General features: G+C 38.9%; 1 long non-coding RNA gene across 2 annotated transcripts; it reads left to right on the forward strand.

The window, feature by feature from the left end:
- Positions 1–753: 753 nt before the first annotated feature.
- On the forward strand, positions 754–27,225 carry LOC132975710 (uncharacterized). Of its 2 annotated transcripts, none has more exons than XR_009673294.1 (2): positions 754–1,042; positions 26,968–27,225. It is a non-coding gene; the product is annotated as an uncharacterized LOC132975710 (long non-coding RNA). The 2 variants fall into 2 exon arrangements; XR_009673295.1 differs by lacking the exon at positions 754–1,042 and adding an exon at positions 15,125–15,626.
- The last annotated feature ends 55 nt before the right edge of the window (positions 27,226–27,280 follow it).

Below are 27,280 nucleotides of genomic sequence, written 5' to 3' on the forward strand. Positions count from 1 at the left end.
GGAAATCTGAATATTAGGGGAATATTAAGTTTGATAGTCTTTCATCCTGAGACATTTAGCAAGCGTTGTTGTTGGATTTTGAAGAGATCTGTGCTAGAAAATGTATTTGTTAAAGGTTGTATTGTACAATTTGTAGGCCGGGACATGTATGTTGCCTGAGAGTATTCATTTTAATGGGTGCTTGTGACACTTTTAGTCTTTTTTTTAAAACACATGGTTCTACAGTAATTGACATATTTTGCCCTTTTCTTTTTTGCTGAATATTATTTCCCTCCTGTCCTGTTGACCTTCATGACAGTTATTTCGTTCTCATCAAGATGTTGGAGCAGTATTACACACTTTCTTTGTGAAAAACAGAATATATCTTATTTAGTCTCTCTAACAAGCAAGCTGAATTCAAAAATGTCTGCTTATTCTTCATCATGTTTTTTTCTGTTTTAGTTTCTTAATTTATTTTGAGATACATTTATTTGAAACATTTTAGGAGGAACATTAGAAACTGCTGTACAGCTCCTGCAGCTCCTCAATTACTAAAAGGTGGAGTCATACAAGAGACATTCAGCAGAAATTATACAGATCATTACACCTTTAATGCATCTTTAGATAATCCTTCTATCCCCAGCGGTAGGCTATCATTATTGTTAGAAAGAAAATCACCTGTTGTTTCTGCCCTGAAGCAGTAGCTGACACTTCCCCTTTAAGAGATCCAGGAAGTGCTTGTTAGCGAGGGGGCGTTGGTGGGGGGGCTGGGCTTCCTGGTTCAGGGGTGGTGCTTTGTGAGGAAACAGGTGTGTGTGCTGACGGGGATGATGTCATTCTTTGGCTGAGTCACCTGGGAGACGGCAGCTGAGCGGACCGTGGACAGAGAAAAAGATAAGAGAAGGAGGAGGAAGGAGGAGGAGGAGGAGGAGGAGGAGGGAGCTGCTATCATCACTCCTGTCGTTTATTCCTGAAGAGGTGTCGGTGTGAGGAAGGAGTCCCAGCAGAGGAGCAGGAGGAGGAAGAGGAGGAGGAGGCTATTTGAATACTGCTGATTGTCAAGGTGAGAGAGAGAGAGAGAGGCAGAATGAATGAATGAGAGAGAGAGAGAGAGAGAGAGAGAGAGATAACGTGTAGTTAGATAGTAGCTTACATTTATCTTTTCTCCTCTCTGTGGAGGAGCCACCTCACCAAACTGAATTCATTTTATGGACACTTTTACCTACAGGCTATAACTTGAATTGAAACCTCTATTCATCAGAGGGCCGTGCTGGTGTTGCATGTTTCAGCTCAGTTAATGCATGTGAAGGGCCAGAAGTTAACGGACACCCCTACTTACAAGTTTCTTTTAATTTCCCTTGAATACTCCCCCCCCCCCTTTTTTAGTGAAATGCTTCAATCTCATGCCAGTATGTGAATTCTGGAGCTGAACATGAACTCATTCGCCATGTGAAGTTTCACCTCGCGTTGGATCGAGCATGATAGTGTTTTGTGTGAGTTGATGTTGGTATCTGTGGAGACATGAAGCTTGTTGGCAGTTCTGTTGAAGATTGACGAGGAGGAGGAGGAGGAGGAGGAGGAGACAGTTTGAGAAGGCTGTGATTTCTCCAGCTGTACTTTTGGTAAAGTGGTCAGTTCTCCTTTGGTTCTACGTCACTCCCCGTCTCTAGTCTCCCTTCTGGCTCTGAGTCTGTAGATGAACGCTGTATTTGTTGTGTATTCAGTTCACAGTTTAGATCTCATTTCCTAAGCCTTGAAATCTGACCCTTCAACTGATTCACCTGCGGCGACTAGACGGTAATAATGAAGTCACTATGCCAGAATTTGAAACTCCTGCAAACTGTCTTTATTCGATAAATATATTGGCAACATTCCAGCACCGATATGCATTTACAATCTAGAGTGCCACCCCCTCTGTTCTCTGTCTTCTGGTAAGACATAAACGCCTAAGTATTTATGGGATGCTGCCAAATGGACTTGAGTAATGTCATGTTTTTTTTTTTGCTAACCTGTGAATTTGAACCAACATTCGCTCCTCTCTTTCAACTTGTGGCAGTTGTAGGGGAAGCCTCTGTACACCCACACAGGTGTTTTGAATTCATCTTGCTGATAAGACCAGGAGGAGTTTGAAATAGCTGGTCCTGTGATGTAATAAGTACCGACAATGATGATAACAGGTCAACAGGTCCTGGCGAGTAGTAGCCTATCTATCATTTTGACAACCTCAGGCTGTATGCAAGGGGAAACTGCTAGCTTAGCTTAACCTAGGAGAACATTCACTAAACATCCTGAGGCTAAAGCGGCCCTATTCAAGCCAAATGTACAAACAAAGTTAAGGCACAACACAGTATTTCCAGTTTCATGTAGCCAAAGTATAAAAGTAAATACAGTTAGTAGGAAAAAGCCGACTCAGTGAACAAGAACCATAAGTACTGTACTTAAGTAGCCTACAGAACTTTAGTCGATGTTGGTTAATTTCCTAAACTTCTTTTCAATCAGCCGACACCAGACTTCCTGATTAGCTTTCTGTTAAACTCCTTTTAATTTTTTGTTATTATTATTGAGATGTCTGTCTAATTAATGTCAGGCTTTTACATAGTCTAGTTTGAGTATTCAAGTACGTACTGATGCAATAGGAGGATTTAAACACGCATTGGACTGTGGTCTCCTTTTACATCTGAGGTATAGTTTCAAACCTTCCCGGCTCCTCAGATGTAAATATTGGAGTTTGATTAAATTCTTCTTGAGAATGTTCCTTCTGCCAACCGTTACTTTCTTTACAAACTGTAAAGATGCACATGTTCATTTCATGCTAATATTAGTTAGCCTTTCTATTTATATTTCCATTATACAGTATGTTAGCATCATGTTATGGCACCTCATCTTTATTTCATACATGTTGTTAGTGCAAGGCAACTACATAGACTTGTGTCACAGCAAAGGAGCAGTGTTTTTTTCCCCTTTATTTTCAGTTTTATAGTTATATCATTTTTTTTTAGAGGACACTGTTCTGCCAAACATATCATGCAGAATAGAGGAGCTTTGTAGGTAGCACAATAGTGACAAATAACATGAAGATGTCACATTGTGCTGTGTGTCTGTTAGCAGCAGGTTTAAAGAGGCGCAAAATGTGTCAAACAGCAAAGTGCAAACAGGTGACCAACAGCCTGCAGACACCCTGACACACACACACACACACACACACACACACACACACACACACACACACACACACACACACACACACTTGCCCCAGGCTGTGTGTGTGTGTGTGTGTCAGGGTGTGTGTGTGTGTGTGTGTGTGTGTGTGTGTGTGTGTGTGTGTGTGTGTGTGTGTGTGTGTGTGTGTGTGTGTGTGTGTGTGTGTGTGTGTGTGTGTGTGTGTGTGTGTGTGTGTGTGTGTGTGTGTGTGTGTGTGTGTGTGTGTGTGTGTTTGTTACCATCATATGACTGGGAGAGTAAACAGTAGATGTAATATGGGAGACGGTGAGAGTGATGTCATGCAGGAAGTGGACATAGTGAAATAAGAGCACACAAAGTTACACACAAACACACACACTAACGAGGTAACTGTATCATGGTGTCTCATGGTAGTTTGGTTAGTGTTCAGCTGCTTCAACCAAGCTTTCTATGCTTGATTTGTGTTTTTGTCAAAAAAAAAAAATCAGTTCCTCGTTTGATGTGAGAGGAAAAATTGATCCACTCACTTAAACTTAAATTTCACTAAAAGGCGACTTTGTTGAATTCCAAACTGTTTATTTGTCATGTTTGTTGATGTTGAATAGTCCCTGTGAGCCAATCAGACTGTTGTGCTGTATAAACAATATAAAGCACAAAATCCTTTCCCAACACAAAAACTGAAATCTTTCAGAAAACTCCACCTCCTGCATACTCCAGACTTGATTAGCTTACTCAACGATTAAATATCCCCACCCTCGCTAGTTCACCCCAGAGTTCCTAGTAAGTTAGGTAAACTCATCATAATTCATGTTTTTATTAGTTTAGGCCTGCAATGCCAGTTCAATGTTGTCTCTAAGCTGTAATGATGCCCCTACCACTCTCTGAGGCTCTTGCTCTGGTTACTGACTAAAGCCATAATGCTCTTGCCAGATGTAAACCAGCAGATGTAGACAGAGGGCGTCTTGAAGTGGGGAGTGGTTTGGCAGAGTTTGAACTAGAAAATGGTGATACAATTTTATGTGTGGTTGTGTCAGGTAAACCTGGAATATAACGACTGGAGCTGAAGGTAACCTGCATTTACAGTAGATGTCAATCTGCAAGGAGGACCAAGGCTGGAAATGTCAACACAGCTTAGGTTAGCCAGAACTATTTTGACATAGATAACCTGCAGATGCTGTCTGTTTTTAGCTTTGTTAAATAAGTTGTTCTCAAAATAAATGGTTTTCCCTGTGTGTTTTTTTTTTTTTAACTTCAGAGTACTCACTAGTCTGAATTCAAATTTGAATTTAAGTCGATAGGGAAATTAGTTTCATCCCTACTCCAGGTCCCGTAATCTAGACCAGTGTAGACACAGTTAAATACAGATATATATATATATATATATATATATATATATATATATATATATACAGGTGATATGATGAGCTGAGGATTGAATCAAAGATAACTGACCAAGGCTTACAGTAAACCTTGTTTGTTTAGGTTACTTCACAGTTTCCCTCATAGTGTTTTTTTTTGTGCAGCCTGCGCCCACAGGCACGATTAAAGTATTTAATTTAGTTCTTTTGGATGATGGATTTTATTCCTTTTTGTGCCTATGTACCTCAGAGCCATTATTGGCAGGTGACAATGTCATTGATCTTTAGTTTGATCCTTAAGTTTTTTACGCCTGTAAAAAAGAAAGTGTTTTCAGACTGGTTTTTTGGTGACTAACATACACAGCACTTTTAGTCACAAATGTGCACGGACACTGGAAACGCTGTGTAACAGTTTCTCTGAAGTCTTATAGTGGTATCTTGTGAAAAACAATAACAAAATGAATACAGTTTGATGACACTCTGCATTACTGTGGTACAACACTGCCTCTCTTCTCTGCTGTTTACATGACTTGCTGCTATTTGTCATACCAAGTCACTTTAATCATCACTTGCAAATCTCTGCAAATACTGTCTCAATTCCCTGCATAGTTAACTTCCTCATTCATTTTGTACTTGTATATACCCCCTGTTTTTATTTTTATTTATCTTATCTATTCTGTTTAATGTGTATTTTGAGCTTTCTTGTCTGTGCTGCTGCAATGCCCGAAAAAAGTATTATCCTATCCATTATAAAGCATTGTAGGATCATGGGGTTGTTTTCATGTTTTTCTGTTGTTATAACTGTATATTCAAAGGTAAATGGCTGCTTACATTTTTTTTTTACATGTTTTTTTCTGAGGATCACTGGTCTACCCCAGCCTAAAAGCTGTATTGGTTGTGGACATGTTTTATTTTAGTCCGTGGGCTCTGGGTCATATCTCAGGCTCTGTCCGTGTGTTACAAGTCTGTTTATCATTCTATGAAAAAGCTATGTGGATCAGAAACATCAACAATGTATTTGTATTTAATGGGTTTATTTAACAGGGACACATGCAATGAACATTGCTTTTAATGTAAATTACAAAGTAGATGCCATGCATACAGGTTAGAAGGGGTTAATTAATGATAAGGGATGAATGTTTGTATTAATACTTTGTTCCAGAAGAGTCAGATCCCAGGCTGATTTTTCTGTGTCCATTTAGTGTCACAAAGCTCTCTACATGTTGGTTTAGGTTATGGCACATCATATTCATCCTCTTTTAACCTCTGGTATTATAACCTTTTCTTGTCTCATTTGGTTCAACTGTTTGTTTGCGTTTACCAGAATCAGCTCATGTGGTTGAACAGATTTCAAAGAGCAATAGAAAATCTTTCTTCAACAATAATTATCAACACAAACAAATGTAAACAGTTTGCTGAATATCTTCCTCACACTCTGAGGCGTCCTCTGGTGTTCCTCGTGTGTCCTTGACAATCATGATACAATAAAAATGTACAGTTTGTCGTTACCTTATAGTGAGTGCATTAAACATATTGTGTAAAACAGGTCAAACTTGTGTTACTCGAAGTTATAAGATTCAGCGATCTTGAGAATTTTTCGAGGAAAAACAATTAATGGCATCAAACCGATTTAACCCACTATCTGAAAGTACTTTTTCTGAGCTAAGAATAGAAGTAAGAAACTCAGAAAACACAGACAAAATTTGGCCAGCTGGACCAGGAAGTTCATAAATAAAATTGAAATAAACTAGCCTGCTAACTTTAGGAAATTGTTGGTAAAATTAAATTAAACAATGTTCTGTCACCTTGAATACGATGACATTTTTAAAGGAATGAACCCCCACATTTTTAAGAAATATACAACATATGTAAAGTTGTTCTTTGATGACCCAAAAGAGCAATTTGTAACTCTGACATGTAGCGTTAAAAAATGGGCACTGCAGTCCAAATTCCAAACATTGGAGAGAGCTGCATTCTGCCCCCTCCTCCCTACAGTCGATGTGCACGCAGGTCGCCATGTTGCAGACACGATAGCTTCAGTGTTTAGCCAGCTCTGCATCGGTCTTGAAACCTTTCTGCGTTCTAACCTCTCTGAATTTTTCAAAAGAATCTCCAATATTTATCTTAGTTTTACCACGTTTCTGCTCAAGGAGGTCAATGTATGATTAAATTCAGTAGATATCGTACACATTGATCCTTTAATGCAGGTATGTCACATGTACCTTTATTTTAAGGGTCCAGGTACTTTCCCCACTGATCACCGTGAAATCTGCTTTTGTAATCAGTGTTATACACATGTCTTTGTTTGTATTATTTGTTGTTTAGAAGTCTTTAAAAGTATTTAAGCAAGAGTAAAGCAGTTCACACACACACACACACACACACACACACACACACACACACACACACACACACACACACACACACACACACACAGAGTGCAGTAATGAGCAGGAAGCTGCAGCAGGTCAGCACCGTTTTGGGCTGTAGACTCTTTGTATTGTAATGACAGCAGCTTTTTGTGTGTAATGTGAATGAGAGCGGAGTCTTTGCTCTCACTTCACTGAGCTCTTTGTTCTTCATTACAAAATCTAAATCACTCTTCCATCAGGAGCGAGAGGAACAGTGACCATCAAACAAACTGGGAGGACATGGAAATGACTCACTGTTGTGTTTGAAAACAAGATCTGACAGCACAAACTGTTCTTCACAGTCCGTTATACAACCATCGCCTGTGATCGGAAAAACAACAACACAGTCATCAGAGCGTTTCAGTAAACTGCAATTAAGATGAACTCATACATTTCAGTGCTGATAACGGTAACAGAGGATTTTTTTAGTTTGTGGCAGGTTAATTATTTGAGTTCATGTTCGTACATTTCATTAAAAACAAAAGAGACAAAATTATAAAAAATGTGATTTTTGTCTGCATAGAAGGGATTAAATTAGGATCAATTAGATGATACTTTTTTTAATATAAAAAGTCATAATATCAGGAGTGACAGTGGTAATTTGACATGTTAATATATGAATAAATAAGTTAAGAATGTAATGTTGTTAAAGTGATGGATACAACCAATATTAAATATTATTACTTTATTGTCATGAAATGACTTTTTTCCTATGAAATTACCACTCTATCATATTATTGTATTCAAATATTACACATTTAGCCGGGATGTAAATAAATAAATGTTTGGGTACTGTATAAACTTCTGGGCAACTTAATATCAGACAGTAATCTGCCTCAGTTTTAATAATAATGCAATGATATTGTATTAGTCTTTTTGCTAACAATAGCGAACAGCTCTTTACTTTTTGAAGTAGAACTTTTTCACCAAAAATTTAGAATTTAAATAATTCACTTTTTATAGCATTATCACTTCCTTTAGTGAAAACATGAGAACAAGGTGATTATTAGTCAGAAAAACTTTTTTGTTATCAAATATGTTACATTTTTGGCTCTAAATTAATTGATGCACTTTCAAAATAAAAGCACAACACATTTCCCTAAATTATCTTGTACCTCTAGCAGGTACAAGCCTCCATCTGCTTTTAAGCTGACATTTTCTTTTGCTGTTGTAGACCTCTATTCATCTTAACATGCTCCAACAATGTCTGTCTAAGTGCTGTGACCTTTGACCTTTCATGTTGTTGCTGTTCCATAGCTCATTCTGCCTGGTCCGATCCTGTAAAATGTTGTTTTGTTAATTTCCCCTCATGGAAAAACAGAAAGCAGGATCTTCTCCAATTTTCCGATTATAAACCATAATCTTTTGCCAGTATACCCAAGTTTGTGAATGGAGTGCAAACTCTGTACGTTGATAAATGCATCTTTTAACTGCTAAGATAGATTGATATTTCAACGCTAAGTGAATCAGAATCATAAGTCACATTAATATTGGCTCAACAGAAGCAATATCTCACTGAAAAAAAAAATGAATTCAGAAATATTCTTCAGTTCCTTTTGTCAAAGCTAGCTCACAAAGTCATGTTAATCATGTTCAAGTTTGCTAATTATATCTGGTTGAAAAGATGTCAAACCAGCAGGATGGATTGGCTTCACAGTTTAGCAAATCTAGTGAAGAAACTGGATCCAAAATGAGTCTGCCGACTAAAGTCTGTGACCACAATCGCTCCTCAAACAAGTAGTTTTGGTTGCGTATCAGAAACCAGTCTCTTATTTATGTTTCCAAGCATCATCTCAGAGTTGTGTTGCTGATATCCGTGAAGGTCAAAGACTGATGAACCATTTAGTGTTTAAAATCAGAGGATATGTTTGACTCATAGCTTCTCAACAACTTCCTTCAGATTTTCTTAAAGCTCCAGTGACAAACTTTCCGTTTGTGTCGATTTTAGCTGTCCCTTGTGGACAAAGCAGGGCCTGTACTTTTTTTGAATCACTGTATTACTCGCCATCTGCTGTGGAAAATGCTAAGAAAGGATGTTTCTTTAGTGTGCTGTTAGTCACTGCTGTTTCAGACAGAAAAACATCTTTATGCTGACCTTTTTTGTTGTTGCCTTGTTAGATCATATTGAGACATCAGTATTCATATCAATCTGTTTTATAACCTGCAAGAAAACTACTCTCAGTGGCTTAACATTTTTGTCAACAAATTCATGTGCTTTGTTGACCTTCTGACCTTCCCTTGTGGCGCCACCCTCAGGACAAACATTAGACAGATGTTTTCAGGGGTTTTCTGAGTGTGGTGACAGCTTATCTTTACCAGATAGTAGCCTGTTTTCTAAACCTGCACCAACAATGTGAGAAACATACACAGTGATGAACGTCATCACATCGTCGCTGCTGTCTTTGTCACCCGGCTGTGGAAATTCTCACTAAGGGGTGGAAACAGGGCTGGACCTTTTCCACAGCTGGAAACTCTTCCAGAGTAGACGGCTTTAATATAAGAGCTTCAACTGTGAAATAAATAGTAAAACACTAAATAACACTGTTATTTAACCGGGCAGTCCCATCCCATTCTGTGCAGGTTCATTCACAAACCAAAAGGATTTAAAATGTGTAAAGTGTAACATTAATCCAAACATGCTGTAACATTCACAGAGCACAAACATTAGTAAATTACATTTCCTGCATGACCTATGTACACACACATCCTGGCATGTGAGTGTTAAAACAAGCATCCATCTGACAGTCACAAGACTTTCCTCCTGCTTTTTCTCAACATGCTGCTGTGATGCTGACCACACTTCACTTTTACTTTCTTTTACCTTATTTTGAAAAAATCTTGATGTTTATAGGCACATAGAGGATCAAATTTAGTTTATCAAACAACAACAACAACTCAAAGAGGTATCAGGGTACTTTAGTACTTAAATATTGTTTTTCTGATCTACACAAAGAAGTCACGTCATCACCGTCAGGTTGCCAAAACTTTAGGAAGTTGCTGCTATAACAGTCAAGACATTTCAATCAGGAGAGACTTAATTGAGAATGAACAATTATTTATTTACAATAAATGTGCAACAATTTAATTTTGAATGTGCAAAGTCTTTGGGGGATTAGACTCCATCGTGACGACTTCCCACTCGGAAGGTAATGAAGCCGACAGCAGGCTAGGAGACCCCCCTATGGAGTCTAGACACTGGTGGTGGTGAAGAGGAATGGAGGCTATGATGAACCTGGGTGTGGACTCTGCTGAGCTGGAATGGAGGTGACTGGGGCTGTGGTGGGTTGCAGCGGTTGCCCCGAAATGACAGAATGACTGTGGAAGAGAGAGAACTGTTTTAGCATTTTGCCGCAGCAAGATGATTGGTTGAGAGAGTTTGTGCCCGAATCTGGTTGGTTAATTACTTAAAGAATAAACGCCCATTATCAGCTGATCACCAGAGAAGGGAGACAGAGGAAGTAGTAGGGAGATTGTTTTAGGTTGAAGTGAAAGGATGAATGAATGAGTGGAAGAATATAACCAGTCTTCCTGTCTGAACTTACGCTGAGCTCCATTTTCCAGTGCATGACTCAGTGGAAAATAAATCAAAACATGTTGTCCTTATCATCATGTGCAGATTAAACAAGATATAGATAGTGGTGATTGGTGAACATTTAGAGGTGCTGACAGGCACATTTTGTTACAGCTGTTTTTAGTCACTCAACCATTTGATCACTACTGCTCTTTTTAAACTTACAGGACATTTTTTCTCTGACATCATATTGAGGGCAAAACTCAAATCCTGTTACAATGTCAAACTGCTCTGTTTAAAGTTATCCAAGTTGGATTACACTGTATCTTACAATTACTATCATTTCCCTGCTTACCGGATTGATGTACAATTGAAGAGACAATAAATAGTGAACATTTAGAGGAAAATCAGGCCACGTTAATGGTTTAAACATATTTAATAATCCATAGCTAATGTAAGACAACAGCTAACGATAGACGTTACCCACTGCCAAGCCAACATTTACTTTTTTAAATATATATATATATAAATGATATACCTGAAAGATGTAAAACCTTGTCTGATGTATTTAACTAGCTTCAGGTGATGTAGGCTAGGAGATGGTTGAAAGCTAACATGAGCTGTTGTGCTTTAGCTGCCTTAATGACTTTACAAATATACTCTTTTGATAGCTCTAATGACAGTCACAATGGCTTAAGTTAGCATTTAACCAAAAGCTTAAATTGCCGTCAATTAACCAACTGGGAAGTTGTACAGTGTTACATCAAACAGTAATAGTACTGTCATGACTTTTTATGGCTGAAGGTATGTTATCTGGTAAGAAGCTAAATGCTAACATTAGCTGTGGTTGAACCATGGCTAATGGGTTATCATATGATTTTTAAATTTGAAGTAAGCACAGTAACCCTCCTGATTTTTATCATCTATTGTCTTTTCAGTTGCCCATTTATCTAGAGGCAATAAAATGATAATAATCATCAAATTCACTAAATCTGTTAGACTTACAACCTGGAACACAGCAGTACGACATTATTACAGCATTTACACATTCAATGTCCTCCATGTGGATATGGTCAATTTTCGAAGATATTTCTTTAGTCACAATATTTACATATATACAGTATATACATGTGTATCCAACCACTATGATTGTATTGGATTTTTTTTTTTACATCTTTAGACTTAAAACAAGCATCAAGGGTTTTGTACAGTAATTTGACAGAACCATTGAATATACAGGAAAGGACCAGTTACTTTGGTCTCCACTCTCCATATAATATGTCATCCAACAGATGTCTGTTAGCAGTGAAAAACTGTTTATACTAAATAATACCTCTTTGTGCTTCTTACAACTGTATTTAGACCCTTTCAACCCAGTTCTGCCCCGTTTGGTCCTGTTCAGCCCTTTTTTATAGAAACCAGGCTGAAGAGTTTACAGCAGAGGAATGTTTGAGGGCTGAGCTGTGGTTCCAATCTGTTCTCCACCCAAAAACACATGAGACTGACTGCTTCTCAAGTTTTATTTCATTAAGCATCATACATTTATTTTTAACCACAGTTGACTGTGTGCCATCTCTCTCACATATTTCACACTCTTATTTGTTTTTCTTGGGCTTCTTATGAAACGTTGTTACCCTGGGAGATTTGTCTTTATAAGAAAAAACTACTTATTTTGTTTTTTATTTGGAGGACTCCTGGTGAGATACATTTCCATGTCCAGGATGGAATAAGTTCAAATCCTAAATGTGAATTAGTCTGAAACCTCTCAGAGCATATGAGAATGTCGTTTGTTTTTTAAGTTTATTTTATTGGCTTTTCATGTCCTTTATTTTGGAGGAAAGGATAGAAATGGTAGGACATTGGGAGGAGAGAGTGGGGATTAACACGTGTAAAAGGGGTGAGGATCGAAGGCGAACCCGGGCCACTCGCTTTGAGGGCTACAGTCTCCCTTCATGGGCACCCAACCCAACTACTAGGCCGACAAGTGCACCTTCATTTGTACATTGCAAGGGGAGTAAGTAACGGGTGCAGACCAAAATATCTCTGAAAGCTACAACCAAAAATATCAACAAAACGCATACAGTGTGCTAGGTATGCAGATATTTGGCTGCACATAATTTAGTAGCCAACACTTACCATTTCCACAGCCTTGTTATTTTCTACTGATGTGAAGCAGAGGAAACAGACAAAAGAACAAATTACATTTAGCTTAGGCTATAAATGAGTCAGATTTGGTATGACATCCAACTTATGTATTTATCTCACTCCCAAAGAGAGAAAAAAACATCAAATATAATTTACTACACAATTTATTACAACAGTTGAACTACTCCGAGCATACCCCTGTTTTAATGGCTGCCATATGTTTATTGTTGTTGTTGAACTACATTGGTTTCCAGCTGTAAACTCATCTTATGTTAAATTGTCTCAGTGACTAAAAAAACATAAATCACTAATATTATGTGGTGATGAACTTAGTTGATTTTGAAACAGTCTCAGCTGTAACAGAAGCTAAAAAGTGAACATATTGGTTCTATAGATTTGTAGAAACATTTCCTCTTTATTGATAGCTGTCATGCATTTAAACATTCAATTGATTTATATGATAGATATTTAAAAGTATTTGACGTATCTTAATCATTTGAGCAAATAAATATCATCTGAATGATTCCCTGGTATGTATGAATAATTATCTATGACGAATGGCTGTACAGTGTGTGTATCAGACCTTCTTGATAATGAACATGTTGATTCCGAACATTATGAGTCTCTGTAAATCTGCAGTGTGTGTTGTGGCAGGCTGCGGTGAGCTGACTAGTATTGATCCACACATGTCCTCCTGTGTTTCTAATGTGATCAATACCCTGATCAATACAGCAACACGCGTGCGCACACACACACACACACACACGCACATCACATCTTCAGCTTGACTGCTCACTGCGGTTCACAGGTTTAACCCCTGAGTGTCTTTATTTCAACATCTCTGCATGACACAGATACCACCACACATGCATAGAGGCCCACAAGTGATGGTTGAGCAACATTACTTTTGTAATCGTCATTATTTTATTTGAAGAAAATGCTACTGATTTTATCTTTAACAAGTTAGAGGTAAGGGCAGAACTTTAAACACTGACAACCCCACTATGACCATAAAGAGTAAGGACTCAAAAGATTAAAGGCCATGTAGAAATTAAATCACAAGAAACGTTATTGAACTGTCGGCAGGGTCATTTCAGACCTTAAAACACACTGTGACTCATTTCAGCATCAAGCCGTCATCAGGTGGACAGATGAAGTTAGCCTAGAATTTTCTTGTGATTGTACCTCACAATGATGACAGGAAAAATGATAATCCTCCACATTATTAGGGCTGTTTTTCTGGGTTCATAAAAAACACTTTTTAAAGTTGCCCCAAATCTTATTGAGTATGACGCTGGAGCTCCAACCATTAGTCAAGCAACCTCTGCATTGATTAAATGAAATTAAACATGAGATAACTGATCAATAATTTCAGAATGTTTTAAGCAAAGTAACTTTTTATCAGCTTCTTGAACTAGGCACCTTCTTTTTCATTTGTGACTCTTCATGTCTCTGTTTTACATTGACAAGTAAGAATTTGAATCACAGGAAATTGTAATAAGCAATTTGACATTTTATGCATTTATGAAGATAATTTGCAGCAAAGAACTGTTAAGCCTAGCTGTTGAAGGAGATTAAGTAATGCTGTGGTGCTGTAGATTCAAGAGTAGGCGTTTTTTTATTAAAAACTTAAATATAAACAGTAGTAGAATTTACAGTTATATTGTTTATATTACTTCTGTTGTTCCATTATTCATTATGCACCTTATAACTTATCATTTAGTATTTAGCCTACTTGCACATAGTTCTGTATATATATATTTATTTCTCGTTTACTGCACATAGTTATGGTTACATCTGGTCACTACTGCACATAGTTCTGATTACATCTGTTTACATCTGTTAGCCCGATCACTGTCCACTTATATCTACTCTTTATATTTAGTATTTTAAGTTAAGTTTAAGCTTTAAGTTGTATTTAAATTGACACTTTATATTTAGGTTAAATTGTTTCGTCTACTTGCACTGTTGTTAATTTACTGCTCTGTGTGCCTTTGAATTGCCCCCCGGGGACAAATCAAGTTTTTTGAATTGAATGTATTTAACAAATTAATAAAGCATCTGTTGTATTCCAAGACTTGGTTAGAATAGCAGACATTTAGGCTACTTAAAATGTAAACACATTTATTTTAAAAACATTATCTTAATTTGTATGAAAAGCATTATAGTGGAGCATTTTCAGTTTTGTAATAGCGGCTCAGTAAACCAGTTGTAAATGATGTGCTCTACACACACACTGACATGTTCACACACAAACACACACACTGACATGTTCACACACACACACACACACACACACACACACACACTGACATGTTCACACACACTGACATGTTCACACACACTGACATGTTCACACACACACTCACATGTTCACACACACACACACACACACACACACAGACATGTTCACACACACGCACACAAACACACGCACACACACACACACACACACACACACACACACTGACATGTTCACACACACACACACAAACACACGCACACACACACACACTGACATGTTCACACACACACACACACACTCACATGTTCACACACACACACACACACACACACACACACACACACACACACACACACTGACATGTTCACACACACACACACTCACATGTTCTCACACACACACACACACACACACACACACACACACACACACACACTGACATGTTCACACACACACGCGCGCGCACACACACACACACACACACACACACACTGACATGTTCACACACACACACACACACTCACATGTTCACACACACACACACACACACACACACACACACACACACACACACACACACACACACACTGACATGTTCACACACACACACAGACATGTTCTCTCTCACACACACACACACACACACACACACACACACACACAGTGCTGCAGGTAGTGACTCCTCCCCCTCCATTCTGCCGCTTTAAACACAATAACCGCCGCTTCTGTGGAGCTGTGAACAAACTGGCTCTCGGTCGACCGGGATCCTCGTCTATTCTCCGGTTAACGGGACCCAGGTGAGCAACTTACATTTAGCTGTTTTTACGTTTGCGTTTGTGCTTTGATGATGTCGGTTGATTTGAAACGCAGCACCCCCGTTACTCTCATTCACCGGCATTAGCTCATACTACGCTGTCGGTACCGGTTACAAACAGGCTTACAAACATAGTGAACCACACGCTTTAAATATGCGTACGGATTTTTGGTGTTATTGTCTGAACTAGATGAGAGAATAGTGGGTTAAAACAGAGCATTGATGCTGGTTCGTCCTCATTGTTCACCGTGAAGTTTGCTGGAAGTGATGTAATGCAGCCCCGGTGCGTTGTAGTACGAGGAGCGAGCACTGCTGCACCGGACTCCGTTAAAAAAAACAGCTTTTTAAATGCCACATCTCTTGTTAGCATATGGTGGTGGGTGGTGGGGGGGGGAGATGATTTGGCCTTGTGTGCGCTGGTACATTTGGCACACAGTTAACACATCATCATCATTCCTTTTGAATTAAACTCAACACCTTACATGTGTTTTTCATCACCGCTTTGGAGGAACACAAACAGGAGAGAAAACAGACGAAGCAGCTTTAAAAGTGACGCATTTTCCTTTTAAGTAAGTGTCGCGCAGTGCTCCTAATTTCTGCCGATGTGAAAAAGAATACCTATGGATTTCTAAAGCACCATGTGATATTCTTCAGTGAGCCTACATTGGCAGGTGAGAAGCGAAACTTGAATGTGTTAAATCGAATAATGTAGTTTGGTGTGGTGCAGGACTGAAAACGTAACCGAATGTAGTAAAACAGAAGATGTTTTCATTGAAGAGGCATCATGTGTATATGGTGAGGTAACTTTTATTAAATGCAGATTTTAGTCGAGATTCATGAAATAACTTGTTGATCACACATTCCTGTGTGCAGACTCAAGTTTTGTAGTTTACTCTTGGATATTAAGTTTAATTCAGCGATTTCCACTTGAATCCTAATAGCTCACGTTAAGGTTTAAATGAATGACTAAACAGATGATAGTAAAACCTGTCAGTGGGGCAGTGACTCCTGGTTGTGAGATGAATGACCCACCATCAGTGATGCTGTGATCTCTCCAGGGAAGTTATGATGGGAAGTGATGTGTTGCTCTGGATTCCCGTGTTTTGCAGAAAAATAAAGCGTTTCGCAGTGCTTTAGTGCAGCCACTGAGCTTTAAATTAAAGGGACGTTATTCAGCAGGATTCATGGGAAAGTAATGTGTTGAAAGAAGAGGAGGAGGAGCTCCTCCCAGTCTGCATGATTTACTGTTTATTCACTCAGCCGATGGAAGCTGCTGCCTCTGTGAGGAATGTGAGGGGGGTGAAAATTAGAACAATACATTCACAACAGGGGATGAAGCGGAGGAGAAACAACCCAGAGTTTCTCCTGGCTTTTACAACCTGGAAAATAAAGTTTGAGAATTTGACGAGGGGAAGTGTTTGAAATGGTAGCATCATTTTCAAATGAGTTTTTAGAATAATGCATAATGCTTGGGCTGTAAATATAGCAGTGTAGTTTCTTTTTATATAATTGTTCATATGTTTTATAATGACAAGGAAATAAATAATTATCTTTAACATATTCTGCTGTTGGACACCTAGCATTTTACAAAACAGACACTCAGTGAACTGATCAACAGGTGTTCAGTTTTTCCCTTTGTTTATGGTTTCATTTGAACTTCGGTAATATTAGCAAAGAAGTCCTTAGGAGTCTCTTCCTTTTTTTTGGTTTATTGCTATATTGAAATAGTTAACACACAGTAACAGAATAATACACACACAGACGTGAGTTAACACACAGTTAAAGAAAACAATAAACACATTTAAAAACAGACTAAAACACACTTAAGTTAAATTTGGCTGCTAAGCTAAATACAATCCTTAACCTGGTTAAATAATGTAGTAAAAAAAGTCAGTGATGTGGCTTAAAATACTTGAACTGTTCTCACACTAAACTCCGGTAATATTCTGAAATTTAGCAGCTCAAGCTTCCTTATGTTGCGGTCTTTAAAGTAACATCTGGTGCTTCTTTGGCAACCATAGACATGGCAGCTCTGTCATGGCAGCCGCCACGACAATACACGTCCCGTTACAACCATAAAAAGAAGGATTTGTCAGGATTTGATAACTGTAACAAAACAAAACAATATAACATGGGTTTAGTCATTTTTTAATTCATTTCAAAAATGTAATGTCAACATTCTAAAAAAAATCAACATGTTACACCTTTAACTATTTCCTGCCGATTTAATTACAACAATGGCCAGTGAGAATGTGATTTTAAAAAAATGATTTGCTGCTCTTTTTAGTGGAATTACTTTGAGTGCCAGTCACTGTGATGTAGAGACCCAGAATATCGTATCTGTCCTATGTGGATGATGTAACTTAAGATTCAGATCAACTTTGTTATCTTGCACCTTAAACTGAGTTTGGTCCCTCACTTCAGAAAGAAGAAGACCTCATAAAACTGAAGGTTAATACAACGTAGTGCCAACAAGACCTTTACATATTCGTAATAGAAACACATGAAATCACTTGGTGAATGAGTAAGTTCTTGTGAAAGCAGCCAAGGAATGAGAGTTCTGTATCTGCTTCTTATGAGTCAAAGTCCTCCTGTATGTAGGTATCAAATGATTTCCCCCCACACACACACCTGTCTCTACTTCAGTGAGAATGTTTCCTCAGTCTGAGTCAGAGTTCATCTTTTTGGTATGAAGGACCAAACAGCATCTTTGCGCGCTGAGCACAAAGTCCCCAGTCTGCAGACCAGAGCTGAAGTGTCCTTGACTGAAACCAACAGCTCGAGCCATCGACTCGTCTGAGGGTCTCAGAGGGAGACGACAAGAAGCTAATTCCTCCTTTCACTGGGTGGATTTAAGTGATTGAAGTGCTCCACATTCCCAAATTCTGCGAGTTATTTTGGTGCCGTGGCAGCTCTGAAGGGCGGCTGTATATTCATGAGCCCTCCTTTTAGTCATTAGGCCCCAAATCTTCCCCCAGACTGGCTGCCAAGGAGGTCAGCAGCGAGAGCAGCTTCAGCTCCTGTGCCCAGAAAACATCTTAGAGAACATTTCACTGAGTGATTCTCTCCAGAGTTTAGGGTAAAAAAAATGACACGCACAGATTAATCTTAAGACGAGTCCTCAGGAAACACACTTTAATAACAAGGTTTTATGTTGTTGTGCATTTCCAGGCTTCGTTTTTATAGATATTAATGCTTTTGAAAACAGTTGTTTGCTAGACAGTACTGGTGTCGCCTGCTGAAATCAAAAATCAATTAAAAGCTGATTTCAAGCTAACCAATAAGTTGATATATGTTGTCTAGAGAATCTGGATAAAAATGCAGAACCTGCATAGACAAGGGACATGTTTTTGGGTATCGGTAGAGTTCTGGTTTCTATTTGCAGTCCAAGTTTCACTGTCCGCTTTTTGTTTCAGAAGGCTTTGATAGTATGGACCTCAAACGTTTGTGATAAAAGCAGAAGAGAAGAAATGCATCTTCCATCTTCATGCGTCAGCTTTTATCTAATAAGAGTTTTGCTATTTACATCTGCAATATGTGCAGCTAACAGTCTTTTCTGAAGTATTGCCTCTATTCAAACTAAATCTTTTTTCTCAAGTTTGTAGTGTGACTGTTAACACTGTTGAAATACTTAAACACTGGGTTCACTGGAAGTGTATAAAAGTTTGAAGTCACTCCCAGAGTCTACAGTGTTACAAGACTAGCAGATGGGTTCCAAGTTGGTTTTATGATATTTTCAGTTTATGATTATGGTATTCTGGAAAGATAGTTCATCAAAAAAGTACAAGAAGACACATTGGGTTGTAGGAAACTGTTAAAAGTGTTTTTCTACGACCTTAAATTGTTGTACCTTATGGCTTTATAGACCAGACTTTGACGAACAGAGTAAAAAGGCGTTTAGCTTAACTGCAAATAAAAATGCCTCGGGGGGGGGGGGTCATTTAAAAACCCTGTATTGAACACTACAGTGTCTGCCTCTGCCTACTACATTTCTCAAACATGTGAAAGCCTTCAGAGTAAGTCACATTATGGGAAACCGAAAGCAATGAATCAAAATGATACCACAACAGGGGGCATCGGTAACGTAGTGGTTAGTGCGCACCCTCCATTTGCGGAGGCTGTGGTCCTGCAAGTGGGCGGCCCGGGTTGGAATCCGACCTGCCTCTTGTCCCGCATGTCACTCCTCACTCTGTCTCTCCCTGATTTCTGACTCTATCCACTGTCCTGTCTCTACAATAAAGGCATACATCTTTAGTTGTACAAGTTATCGAACAGTGAGAATGTTTTCTGTTATTGTCTGAACTGCATCATTCATTTAAGTAATAAAGGCTTTAGTGGCCTAAATCTGTGTGAAGGACAATCCCCCATCACGTAAAACCTTTGCCATTGAATTTTTTCAGAGGAGAGCAAATTCTGTTTCCTGTTTATACGGGGTCTGATTTAACAAACATCAGTTTTCAGGCCTGTCTGATCCCATGCTGTTTTGCAGGATATCCAGTATTTGTTGACAAAGTTGGCATGAATAAAAATACAGGAACAAGTTGGGCAGTTTAGAATTGTTGTAGGTTTATAACAAAGGTTTTAAAACTTTGGCGGTACCGTCTGTTTTTAACAGTGAATAGGGGTGTGGTTAATAGAACAAAATCCATTGAAGTGGAAATCAGATGACCAGTCAAAAGTTTGATATAACATTGTCTAGAAGTTGCTCAAAAAGTAAACAATATTATTTTCTTGATAAAGGATCAGATAATTATAGTTACCTTTTAGAAGGTACAAGATACTCTTTTAACCTCTATGTCCTTTTTTACCTTGGGATGCCAATTGCATCCAGTTGAAAGTTACAGGCGTGAGGCAAAACTTTCTTTGAACAGGCAGAAACCTCGAGCCGAACCAGACTCATGATGAACAGCCATCTACCGAAAATGTTTTGGGCTTGGAAAGTGGGATAGAGGGAGATACAGGAAGAAGGAGAGGGATAGAGACAAACAGAGCAGCAACAACAACAACAACAAAAGATTGAAAAAGACTGAACAGTTTATTATCATTGGTTATTGCTAATGGTACACATATTTCTAACATTATCACTAATGTTAACATTAGCAACAGTTCTGATAATAAAAGGGGGATGACTGATTATGTTAACTAGAGGTTGAAGTTGATGCATTAAGCTGTATCAATGAATCCTGTCAGTGACCTTTGGTGCATGTTGAAGTCATGAAACGTCCAGTAACTCAAAAAGTGCGCCGGCAGTCAGTGCAAGATTTTCCTGCTATGCTCACAATATACTGTCCTTTGGTAATGACAAAAAGTTGTGGTTATTAATGTGGAGTCAGTCAGCTGTGAGGCCTACAGTTACTTACAACTCTCTATAGACATATCAATCTCTCTATAGCTCTCATCTCTGCTGCCGCATTCTGTCTCTGCTGGTTCCATCCCAGTGGTCCCAGTGTTTCCAGTGTGTCCAATAGTATCTCAGCCATCCTGCATAGTGGCTGCATAGAGCCGGCACTGAGTCAGCCTGGTGAATTAGAGGTGATTATAGCACTGTCTGTTTGCGTTTGTGTGTAATGCATGTTTTGTGTGTGTGTGTGTGTGTGTTGTGTGTTGTGTGTTGTGTGTGTGTGTGTGTGTGTGTGTGTGTGTGTGTGTGTTAAGCCTCTGCGACAGACTGTCGTTTTGTTATATAACCAATTTTACACATAATCAGCCTCAGCGCTCTCCAAGACAGGAAGCGACCTCTCACCAGCTGAACCAATCCTTACTCTCTGATTGGCTAGTCTGCCATCCAGGTTCACTGATGTCACCTGTCTCTCATTCTCTTTTAAAATATTTTTTTTTGTGTGTATGATGTTGTTATGCTTGAAGCAGGTTTAAGCGATGAACATTTCCTGTAAATGAAAAATATTTAGCAGAGTGAAGTCTCTGCCGACTGCAGCCATAACAGCTTGAATCTTTTTGGAGAGGTTACATTTCTAATGTTCAATGAACCTGTTAGAGGTTGTAGAACGTTCTCTTTACAAATCATTGTTGATTTTATGAAAGCTGTTTTATTCATGGAGAAACATGCTGTTGAACCAAAACAACAATGACATCAGGTGTCTCAAGCCTGACTCACTGCTGCTAACTAGTAGGGTTTGCGCCTTTGAATTTCTAACATTCAAGTAACCTTTAGTTTATAAATAATCAAGACGTTCATGCAACCAATATCTTCTATTATAAATCTGTATTTCTCATTTCATCGAAGGTAACAGATGCTTTTGAAGGGCCCGTATTTTGTTTGTGTTTCCACTTCCTGTGGAACTTTTGCGTCAGCACTTTTGTAAATATTTGTCACTACATCTTCGTAGGCCGGCATTCTTCAACTATAGGCCTGCTTTTGGTGCTTGAAAGAGTACGCCACCACAGGCTTCAATTAAGAATCATTTTCAGGTTGATTTTCAGTTTTCTGATAATTTCATATTCTCGTTTCTTTAGCAGTAAAACAGTGACATCAGTCATGTTTGTGTTTTAAGCCGTCATTTTGAGTTTGAATGTCACCAGAGTTTTATCAAAGGTCCATTTCGCTAATCCTACAGGCTCCATAAACCCCCAAACTGCCTCTCACTTGTTCTTCATTTGACACTTCTTTTCCTTTTAATTAACATTTCACTGGTATTTTGTCCGACCCCGGGACCCTGGTGTGTTTCTGTGGGATATAAAAAGCTGTAATCTTTCAGCAGGAGCAGCTTTAGAGGGACCATTTTCCCTCCTCTCTGCTGAGATGAGATAGCGGGTAGAAACAGCTTCTCCATGCTTCATAAATGTCAGCCAGACGTTTTGTCTCCATTAAGCTGTAAGCTTCTCACATCAGAGTTCATTGAAATACAAACACGTTTTCCCTCTGAGGCTAAGAAAAAATGAATAAAGAGCTTTTAACTCAATGATAGCAAGTGTTACAGGCGTGAACCACGCATCAGTGATGTTGTGAATGATCTAACACAGTTCTTCTTTTCCTGCACTGATATTAAGTTAAGACCAAATAACTATCTAGTGTCGTAAAAGAACAATATGTTGTAGAATCTGCCCCCAGCTGCAGTTAGAAACACACAGAAGTTCATGTATTCCCCCTGAGTGCTGAACTAGCAGGAGTGACGAGGGAATTTAAATTCTTTCAAATGATATGGAATGATATATTAGTTGAGCTTCAAGGGTGAGCTTTTGATCAAACATATTTAGTCAATTCAAAACAAGAGCTGAACTAAATGTACGCTGGTTGAGGCTAATAGCAAGAATCAACCAATGAAAAAAAAGGCCTCACTGCACTTTTGAACTTGAGTGAGAAAGTCACGTCAGGCTGTGTCACTAAAGCCAATCTACACTGACAATCTCCTTATGTCCTGACGTTGCATCAGAAATAACAGATCCAAACTCAATTAAAAAAAAAACAAGCAGTTTAAAAGTTGTTTGCGTTTTGTATTTCACAGAGGCTTGTCAGCTTTTCTGAATCTGGATCATGAGTTTATTTCAGCATCCTTTTCTCTTCTTTATTGGCATTTACAAAAAAAAAACAAATTTGTCTACAAATCCTTTTATTTTGGGTTCACACTGCTGTAGTAAGCCAGATTTTAGTTGACACTTGACTTGCTCGATAAAGTGAAACGGCTTCTAAAAAGAGACAAACGGAAAGGATATCCGCAGCTGAAATGGAAAGCCAGTAGCAGTTGTCCATCAGAGAAATCCTGGCACTGATCTGAGCTCACAGGTCATGAAACAGGGCGCAGCTCAACATCAAGTTGCTGCAACGACATCAGAGTTAAGCTCGACACAGTTCCTGGAAAATGAGCGGTGTGCACTTTGAGAGGATTTTATTAACCCAGTATGACAGCTTTTGGTTTTTCTGACATATCTAACAGCAGGAATTAACACAGAAGAACCTGCGCTCAAATTCCTCTGAGTACCACAACATTGAAATGTGTTTTGATTTGTGTCTTATCAAAGTTTAATACACTCATCATTTACCAGAGATGGTCTTAAGCCCGAGTTTGATTACATTTCTTGCATTCTGATGTCGCCACTTCTGAGATCAGTTTTAAGTAACTAGACGACACATTTAAGTCATTGGACAACTTGCTATAAAAAAAGCTAAAGTAAGCTACAGCTTGGCCCATTTGTTTTTCATAGGAGGAGAAACTTTGCAAAGATCCCACTGACAAAATCTGAGTCCAATTGTGGTCTCCTTCACTTACACTGAGATTCTTTGGTGTAAGTTACTGAGTGTAAGTGATTGATTTGTTGTTGTTTATTGGCTCACAGAGACTAAGCAAACATAAACAAACTAAGCACATTAAAATTTGAATAAAGAGAATCAGAGATGAAAAGATGATGATGCGTCTTCTGAGAGCAGAGTGGTGTTTACCTCCTTCCACCATTCATCATTCCTCGAGCTCAACACACACACGCTCACCCACACACAGACAGTCTAATCCCGTGAAGGCAGACACAGTCTGATCAGGCTAATCCCTCGTCACCTCCCTCTGCTCTGACCGCTACTTTACCTCCCTGTGACTGGAGACGGGACACAGGACAAACACAGACAGACATAACATTAGGACGTAGACAGAGAGACAGAAAAGACATCATTGTCTTACTTCCTGTTTCTCTCAGTTATTCCCTGACTCGTGTGGGAGTCTGTTCATTCATTTATGAATACTTACTTATTTACTGTGCAGCTAAAATGAGGCGAAGAGTTTAAATAAAGCAAGTTCTGAAGCTTTAAACTCAGCTTTTGGAAAAGCAGAAATAGATTGACTTCTCTGAACATTTGCTAAGCATCATGGGAGTTCTGACACGCGTGAGGTTTGCTTTCAGGTTGCTGTTTCAAGTCTCAAGTAAATGTTGCAGATCTGAGGACAGTTAAATGTTACAGCCTGGGTCATCTGAGTCAGGCTCAGAGTGATGAAGTGCAGATAAAGGCTGTCCACAGATAGTGTGTGTGTGTGTGTGTGTGTGTGTGTGTGTGTGTGTGTGTGTGTGTGTGTGTGTGTGTGTGTGTGTGAGATTCTTGTACTATTCAGACTGCTCGTTCAAGGATATTAACGCCTCTGTGACGTCTCGCCCTCCCTATGAATGTCACAGAGGCTTAAAGGGGGGCGAAGGGATCCCACCTCTGTGCTGCTGGAAGCCTTGCAGGATTGAGACAGGATAATTAAAATAAAATTAGAATTTGTTAGCTTGATGCTGACACATGATGGAAACTGCCATTAAGAGGCTTAAAGATTTAGCATTGCGTTTGGGGTCTTTGTGTCTTAAGAGAGGTCTATTTTAATTTACAATGTAAAGACAAAAAAAAAAAAAATCTGATATTATTTTGTGTTAAATGTATTGTCAGAAAAAGTCTTGAGAGGTTCATCAGGACACGTAGAGAGTCAGGATAATAGAAACACTGAGTGGTCGAGGTAGACACAGAATGAGAGGAGAGTGAGACAGGCTGTATATGCTTCCGTCTTCTGTTGTGACTGCAGTCGTGTGTTTGCCTGAATCCTTCCACTGCGTGCAGAAGCCTGAAATTATCTCGGAATGAGGTCTTGAGGAGATTTAAGGCCTTAAATGCAGTTATTATGTGTCCTGCTTTTTCTGAGAACTGTTCATTATCTGCTCCGCCTGTCTGGAGTTCAGGCTTCACATTTCTTCCCTGGTGATTCTGATTCTTCTTTCACAACTTTCCTCAAAATCCAATGACGAAACCATTTTTTGATCATGTTTTTCATGTTCATTTTGATTCCCAGCTACAGATAAACATCACGGCTACAGTGGAACTCTCACTATTGATCACCTGCACAGCTGGAATCAGAGCTCTTTATCGGGGCCTGAAATTAATTTCAAAATCAATTCTTGACATAGGGAGGGATTTACATTTTTTTTATTTGTTGGGTGGGGCTGGGGTTATTTGTTAGCATAAACATAAGGAGTTCTAGCTTGTTATGAAATGGACTCAAATTAATAATGATGCCTCTTTATATGACCTACACAAGGAAACCAGACCATCAAGGAAATAATTGATTATTTCTGTCGATTCATTTGAATGCTTGCCATTGTTGGGAACAGGTTATTGTCAGACGAAGGATTTAACTGCATGCAGGAAGGAAGAGCCATTGTTTACATTTCCACAGATAGATTCAGAGTAAGCAGTATAATTGAAAAAAAGACAGCAGGATGATTTTCTTTATGGTTGAGTACACTTCTTATGAGTGTAAAGGTCGGACAAGATCAGACACATGATAAGGCAAAGCATTTAGTTTAGAGGGGTTGACAGAATCAACATAGAAGTAAAGCTTCTGGCTGTAGCTTTACATGTTGGTATACTCAGTCAAATTATCACTCCAGCTACATTACTCTCAATTCTACACATCATATCAAATTAGACAGAATGGGAACAATCTTCTGATAAATACATTTCCCTAACGTGCTGTTCAGATTCAGATTCTTCTATGTGACATACAGAGGCATATTAAAAATCATTGTGAATGTATCCAGGAATTTCCTGCATTATTACTGCCTGACTTGTTGGAATCAAATATCGTGTTCACAATTCCTGATATTCCGTGATAAAATTGAGGCCCTGCTTTATCATAACCTCTGCAAGTCAAAAGAGGCTTTGAATTTAGTCCCACAGAAAATCTGTAATCGCTTTTCAAATGAGCTCCTGAACTCAGACAGAATGGCAGAAAGTCCATTTTGGTAAAAACTTAAATGAACAATTTGAATGATTTTCTCTTAAATGTTTAATCCACCCGTCATGTTTCTACTACTGCCTGGGTCCAGACATGCAAGGATTACTATGAGGCAGGCCCTGGGAGTTGATAAAGGCCTCTCATCCCTCCTATAGAGGAGGACACCAGGACTTAAAGAGAAACAAAACTATTACCACAACATTTGTAGTATTTTCTGTGGTTGAAGTTGTTCTTTGGTGTTGTTTTCATGTCTGTTTGAGCTTCCTCAGATCCTGCTCATGTTGATTGATAAAATATATCAGCAGGAAAATTGATGGGTACGACTTGAAAGTGCGAAGGCAATGTGATACTCAGTAAATTAAAAAATATTTCATGAGTTAAATTCAAATATGTTGTCTCCCTAATTCTTTGACCATTGTGAATGTAGAACAAGGTGGTAAATAGTCCAGTGTGGTGTTAGATGTTGGTGAGTTGTTGTTGTTGTTTGCCAAATGAAACCCACCAGAACATCTCTTCTGAACATTTCCTGTGCACAAGATGGTGTGACTAAAAAAAACTAACACAAAGAAGAAAAAAAAACACTCAAAACGTTTTTTTCCCCCTTCTCCTTTTCAGATCTCTCCTGACTGACTGTTGAGTGGAGCTTTTCTGCCAGGCTCTAACCTTTGACCTCAAAGCTGTACATCCCCCACTGGCCCGTCTGTGTCAGGACCTCTGCTGTGGACTGCTCTTCTCTTACTGAGGCTGAGCGGTGGTGTCGATGAAGAGGACGAGGTGCAGACTTGGCTCAGCTGCACGTGTTGGAGTGTGAAAGGAGGGCAGAGGTCATCACACCTGCACCATATGGACGCAGGAAGGATTATTCCTTGAAAACTATTTGAATTCCTAAACATTTTCCCCATAAAGGTTTTTCAATCTTTAAACTACG

The sequence above is a fragment of the Labrus mixtus genome, chromosome 6, assembly GCF_963584025.1.
Source record: "Labrus mixtus chromosome 6, fLabMix1.1, whole genome shotgun sequence".
NCBI lineage: Eukaryota > Metazoa > Chordata > Actinopteri > Labriformes > Labridae > Labrus > Labrus mixtus.